The sequence below is a fragment of the Nicotiana tabacum genome, chromosome 12 (assembly GCF_000715075.1).
Source record: "Nicotiana tabacum cultivar K326 chromosome 12, ASM71507v2, whole genome shotgun sequence".
Taxonomy (NCBI): domain Eukaryota; kingdom Viridiplantae; phylum Streptophyta; class Magnoliopsida; order Solanales; family Solanaceae; genus Nicotiana; species Nicotiana tabacum.
In genome coordinates this window covers 75,864,517-75,870,811 of record NC_134091.1, presented here as the reverse complement: position 1 = coordinate 75,870,811, position 6,295 = coordinate 75,864,517, and positions in this window count along the sequence as shown.

The following is a 6,295-nucleotide window of genomic DNA, read 5'->3' as shown; positions in this document are numbered from 1 at the left end:
ATGTTGGTAATGTTGTAATCCTTTAAGAATGTCCTATGTATGTGTCTGATTGCTATCTTTAGGATTTCCTGCATTTATCTTGTTCTTAAACAAACACTACTTGTCTTACATGCTCATGTTTGTGCCCCTGTTATCACATAACCTTGTTAAGTTCTTATAAGTCAATCGTAATTCCCTTACAAACTTAGGAGAGATCCTCTGATGCTTATCTGCCTTGTTTGAGTGTAAGATTGTGTATTAACTTCTATTGAGCTTAGAATGAATGAGAGATTTTTTTAGAGATCATATCATTTGTTTAACTAAGGACCAATTTGATTGCTTAAGTATCCCTATCTTTAAGGATTCTAAAGTGGACTAATCCCTATACTCAATGAAGAAATGAAGTGCTAATCTATGTGTAGACTTTTACTAAGTGTGGATATGGATAAAGTATATGACTATAGTTAAAAATTCCCATAAGTGTGAATCTGCCAATGAGGCTAGTAAGGTTAATATACATGTATCTTCTCTACCCCTCAAACTATATGACTTGCTTGTTTTGAGTTCCTGTATTAGCCTGTTGATTTTATCATTACTTGTATGCACCTATAACGGATTTCTTTGAGTACTCTTGAGCATATTAAATATAACGACCCGACCGGTCGTTTTGAGTATTACAGCCTCGTTTCCCCATTTACTGCTTATCCTGTATTCTATTAAAATTATGTGACTCGTCAGAGAGGTTTCAGAATGAATTGGAACTTAGTTCCAAGATTTGAAGCTTAAGTTGAAATAGTTGATTGGATGTTGACTTATGTGTAAACGAGCCCCGGAATAGAGTTTTGATGATTCCAATAGCTATGTATGGTTATTTTGGACTTAGGGGCATGTCCGGAAAATTATTTGGAAGTCCGTAGTTAAATTAGGCTTGAATTGGCTAAAATGGAAATTTAAGTTTGGAAGTTTGAACGGGGAGTTGACTTTTTCATATCAGAGTCGGAATCTGATTCTGGAAATTGGAACACGTCGGTTATGTCATTTATGACTTGTGTGCAAAATTTGAGGTCAATCGGACTTGATTTGATAGTCAGGAATTGAATGTAGAAGTTAAAATTCTTTTTGTTTCATTAAGCTTGAATTGGGGTATGATTCGTGATTTTAGCGTTGTTTGATGTGATTTAGAGGTTTGACTAAGTTTGTATGACGTTTTAGGACTTGTTGGTGTATTTGGTTAAGGTCCCGGGGGCCTCGGGTGAGTTTCGGATGGTTAACAGATCAAATTTGGACTTAGAACAATTGAAACTTTTTGTTGCCTACTGATGCAATCGCACATGCGAAAATGAACTCGCAGGTGCGAGCTCGCAGAAGCGAGCTTGGCTGCACAGAAGCGGAATTATCCTGTGAAGGGCCGGTGTCACGGGTGCACACGCAGGATTGCATAAGCAGACTCTCACCTGCGACGAGTTGATCGCAGAAACGGATGTGAGAGGGGAGGGGCCTCATCGCAGAAGCGACTTGGGTTCCGTAAATGCGTGGCCGCAGAAGCGGACCTCTTGTCCCCAGAAGCAAAACAAGCTACAGATGCAGGGTGGACCTCGCATATGCGAGACCGCAGATGCGGTTAAGTACTCTGCAGAAGCGGAAACGTTGGGCAGGCTACAAAAACATAAGAGTCTAACATTTTTGTCATTTTTGACATTCCAACCACGGTTTTGGGGCGATTCTCAGAGAGAATTCATGAGAAAACTTGAGGTAAGTCACTTGTGATCATTGTTAGTCGATAATATTGAATTATCATTGAGTATTATGACTAGATTACGTGTTTTTGAGGTGTAATTAGAGGATTTGGGCCTAGGGATTTGAAAATGAGATTTGGAGATTTGAAGGTCGAGTTGTTGTCGGAATTTGGTAAATTTGGTATGGTTGGACTCATGGTTGAATGGGCGTTCATATTTTGTAACTTTTGTCGGGTTCCGAGATGTGGGCCCCACTGGCGATTTTTGAGTGTAATTTTGGATTTTGTGAGAAAATTAATATTTTAATATGGAATTAATTCCTATAATTTGTGTTGACTGAATCAAATTAATTGTGACTAGAATCGAGCCGTTCAGAAATTGATACGCGCAGAATGGAATTTCTGGAGCATTTTTTAGCTTCCTCGACATTAGAATTGGCTTGTTTGAGGTAAGTGTTTTGCCTAACTTTGTTGAGGGAATTTTTCCTACTAATTTCCATTATTTGTTACATGCGGGGGTGATGCATATATGAGGTGACGAGCATATATGCATGTGCCAGGGTTAATCATGCTCGGGGGTAAATTATACGATTTATTGTGCTTTGTAGAATTATGTGACACTCTTGTTTCATGTCTTCTTTGACTTCTAGATTTCTATGAATATGACATTAAATACTTCCAAAAACAAAACCAACCATCCCTGCAAGTCATAAAACAGTAAAAGCACATACAGGAAGTCTCAAAAAGGGGAACGGGGATCTAGAAAGCAAAACGACCGGTCGGGTCGTAAGATTCTTCACCTCTTAAACAAACGTTCGTCCTCGAAAGGCTCTAGAATCATACCTGGAGTGCTGAATAAGTGTGGATATCTGCTCTGCATGTGCTTGTCGGTCTCCCAAGTCGCCTCCTCGACTAGTTGACCCCTCCACTAGACCTTTACCGCAGAAATGTTCTTAGACCTCAACTGATGAACCTGCCTGTCAACAGTGGCAACTGGAACCTCCTCATAACCCAAGCTCTCATATAAATGAACTATGTTGTAATCTAACACATGCGACCTATCGGCATGGTACTTTCGAAGAATAGACACATGAAAAATCGTATGAACTCCTGATAGACTGGGAGGCAAAGCAAGCTCATAAGCAACCTCTCCAACTCGCCTCAACACCTCAAACGGGCCAATAAACCTCGGACTCAACTTGCTCTTCTTTCCAAACCTCATGATACCTTTCATCGGCGAGACATTCAAGAGAACTTTCTCGCCCACCATAAATGATAAATCACGTGCTTTCTGATCTGCATAACTCTTCTGTCTGGACTGTGCTATGCGAAGTCACTCTTGAATCAGCTTTACCTTATCCAAGGTATCCTTTACCAAATCAGTACTGTATAACCTAGCCTCGTCGGCCTCGAACCAACCAAGGGGGGAACGAAATCGCTGACCATATAAAGCCTCAAATGGAGCCATCTCAATGCTGGACTGATAACTGTTATTATAAGAAAATTTGGTCAATGGTAAGAATGGATACCATTGCCCTCCGAAGTCAATCACACACGCTCTGAGCATGTCCTCTAGAATCTGAATTATCCGCTCTGACTACCCGTCGGTCTACAGATGAAAGGATGTGCTGAGCTCTACCCGGGTACCCAACTCGCTCTTTACTGCTCTCCAAAAATGCAAAGTGAACTGAGGGCCTCTATCTAAAATGATGGAAATAGGCACTCTGTGCAACCGAACAATCTCCTGAATATAAATCTAGGCCAACCTCTCTGAAGAGTACGTAGTCCCAACCGGAATAATGTCTGCCGACTTGGTCAGTCTATCAGCCTGAGATGTGGCTGGGTCTACTGGAAATAGTTATGCCTCAATCATAGTATCCATGAACCACAGCATACGTCCCATGACCTCCTGAAATCCCGTTGCATTCATAAAATCCGTCGGGGGCAGCTCAGCTGCAGGCACCTCATCCTGCTACTCAATAATAAGATCCTCCACTGAATCCACTGGTGGTACAATGGGAGCAACTCTAGGACGCCCTTGTCCTCTAACGGGAGCTGGATCCCTCCCTCTACCTCGGCCTCTAGCAACAAGGGGAGCAGCTCCTCTACCACCAGGTACAACTGTCGCGCGCGTTCTCACCATCTGTGATCGAATAAGAGAAAGATACTTAGCAAAACATTAACTGCAAAGGGGGGAATGATGTTACACCCCATGTTTTTGTACGTGAGAGTACGTCGTAAGTCAATTGATGTAAGCTCAGAAATGAGATCATCTTTGAAATTACATAAAGTAAGTTAATCATGATACCTTGGAGGTTACAAATATTTAAGATCATGAACTGCAAGTACCAAGAGGGTTGGAGGTTTAGAAGCTAAACAAATCGAATAAAATAAGTTTCATCGAAAGTCAGAGTTGGGAATGTTATAACCTGTACTATTGTGTGAGACTAGGGTGATTAAAAGGATAAGAAGGTGATATTATTAGGTATTTTAGTCGTGTGTTATGTTTTAAAGTCAAGCGAGTTGTGGGACAAAAGTTGGCAAAGGTTATCACAAGTTACATTCATAAATATGATGAACATTAGGTCAATTATAGCTGAGCTTTTCTCCAACTATACTTAGAATTATGTGATGATCAACCTACAAAATTGTATATCTACGAGTCTAGTTTCTAAAGCATTTAACCGTTCTTCAATACGACCTTGTAGTAGAGAGATATTCGCATTTGCATGAGACCGCGCAGCAGCCCCTATGGGACCCACTTGGTTGGTGGCCGACCTTTACCTATTTTTATCTCGTTTTTGGGATGAGCTTTACTCATTTTTAGACCTCCTTCCATCCTCACACTCTACAAACCCTCCCAAACAGTTCCCCCAAGGCTCCAACCAAATTTCCAAAAAATACACCATAATCCAACATCAAAGTTAGCCAAAGGTGAAGAATAACCCTCTATGGTGTTATGATGTGAATAAGGATGATGGTGAGCTAAGTTAAGCTTAGGGTTCAAATTTTATCTACTGCCTATTGTTTGTGGTGTTGGAGTGAAAGATTACAAGATAACACTTGAAAGGAGAAGAGATATTGGTATCTTTTGTTATGGGTTTTAATGGACTGTTTTGGAAAGGTTGTTTCTATGAACTATAAATAGCTGGAAAATGGGTAAAATAACTTTATTATGATATGGTTTCTGTTGTTATGCATGTCTATATGTTTATCAAGTGAATTGATGAAAGAAACATATGAAACTTGAGATTGGAAGTGAAGATTAGCTTAAGTCACTTCTATGGCGTTGTATTGCCATTGAGGGTTGTTGTAAGCTAAATATAACTTGGATTTCGACTTGAAGCTATTGTAGGAGGTAATATATTGTGTTCTTTCATGTTCTTAAGGTTATCATGATGTTGATTAAGTTAAATGGATGGACTAGACATGAACTAGTGAATAAAGTTGCTAATTGAGGATAGTTGAAGTTGTGGATTATTTTCTTTGTTATAAATATATGGTATAAGGCTGGAATCATTGATGAATGACTTCATTATCATTTTAATGATACTTTTAAGTTAAAGTAAGAAGTCTATAAGGGGTCATATGGGGTATATGATTTCCAATCGGAGCTTGCCGCTCGTCATGAAGTAGTTGTGACTTGTTATTGTTATATGGTGTCTTGTTATTGATACTTATATATTGCCGGATTACTCTAGTTGTTGTTTTTGGTATATGGTATTGGAGGAGACCCTTGTTATAGGGGAGATGCTGCCAAATTTATGTCAACGAGTTACTAACTTAAGTTACGGACTTAGTCTTTACTCAGCACTGATTTTGAATCTCCTTCTGCTTGGTAGATTGAGTCTCATTGTTTGAAGAGTTACTTGGAAGGTTTAAGGACTCAACGGGGTTAAACTATGTTAAGTCTAAACCTTTTCTTCATTTTAGCATTATCTCATAACTACATGTGTTTAATAATGAGACATAAAGAGAAGTTCGTACTCCTGAATTTATGTACATTATCCTAGTCTCATAAGTTACAGTATTTTCCCTTATCGGGACTTTATATTCAGTTAAGTATTGTCTTCTTTCAGTCAAGGAGCAGAGTGTCTATATATATATATATATATATATATATATATATATATATGTATGTGTGTGTGTATGTGTGTGTGTATGTGTGTGTGTCTATATATATATATATATACAATATTACAGTATTTTCACCACCATCGAGCTATAATCGGTGGGCAGGCCCCAATTGGGAAATATTACAGTATATTCACCACCATCGAGCTATAATCATTGGGCAGGCCCCTATTGGGCAACCTCTGATCAGATGGTAAGTTATATACCGAGCCTAGTGTGGCCGAGCACCTATGTGCAAGCCTACTACGGTAGAGCAGTTACACGTACCGAGCCTTATAGGGCCGGACAACTATTTAACTTACTATATTGGGAGAGTTGAGTCAGTATCAATAGGTAAGCATATCTTCAGATTATATATGACTCCCAATTACTTTCAGTTATTATATTATCAGTTCAGTTTCAGCTTTCAGTTATTTTGTTGCCTTACATACTAGATACATTATTTCG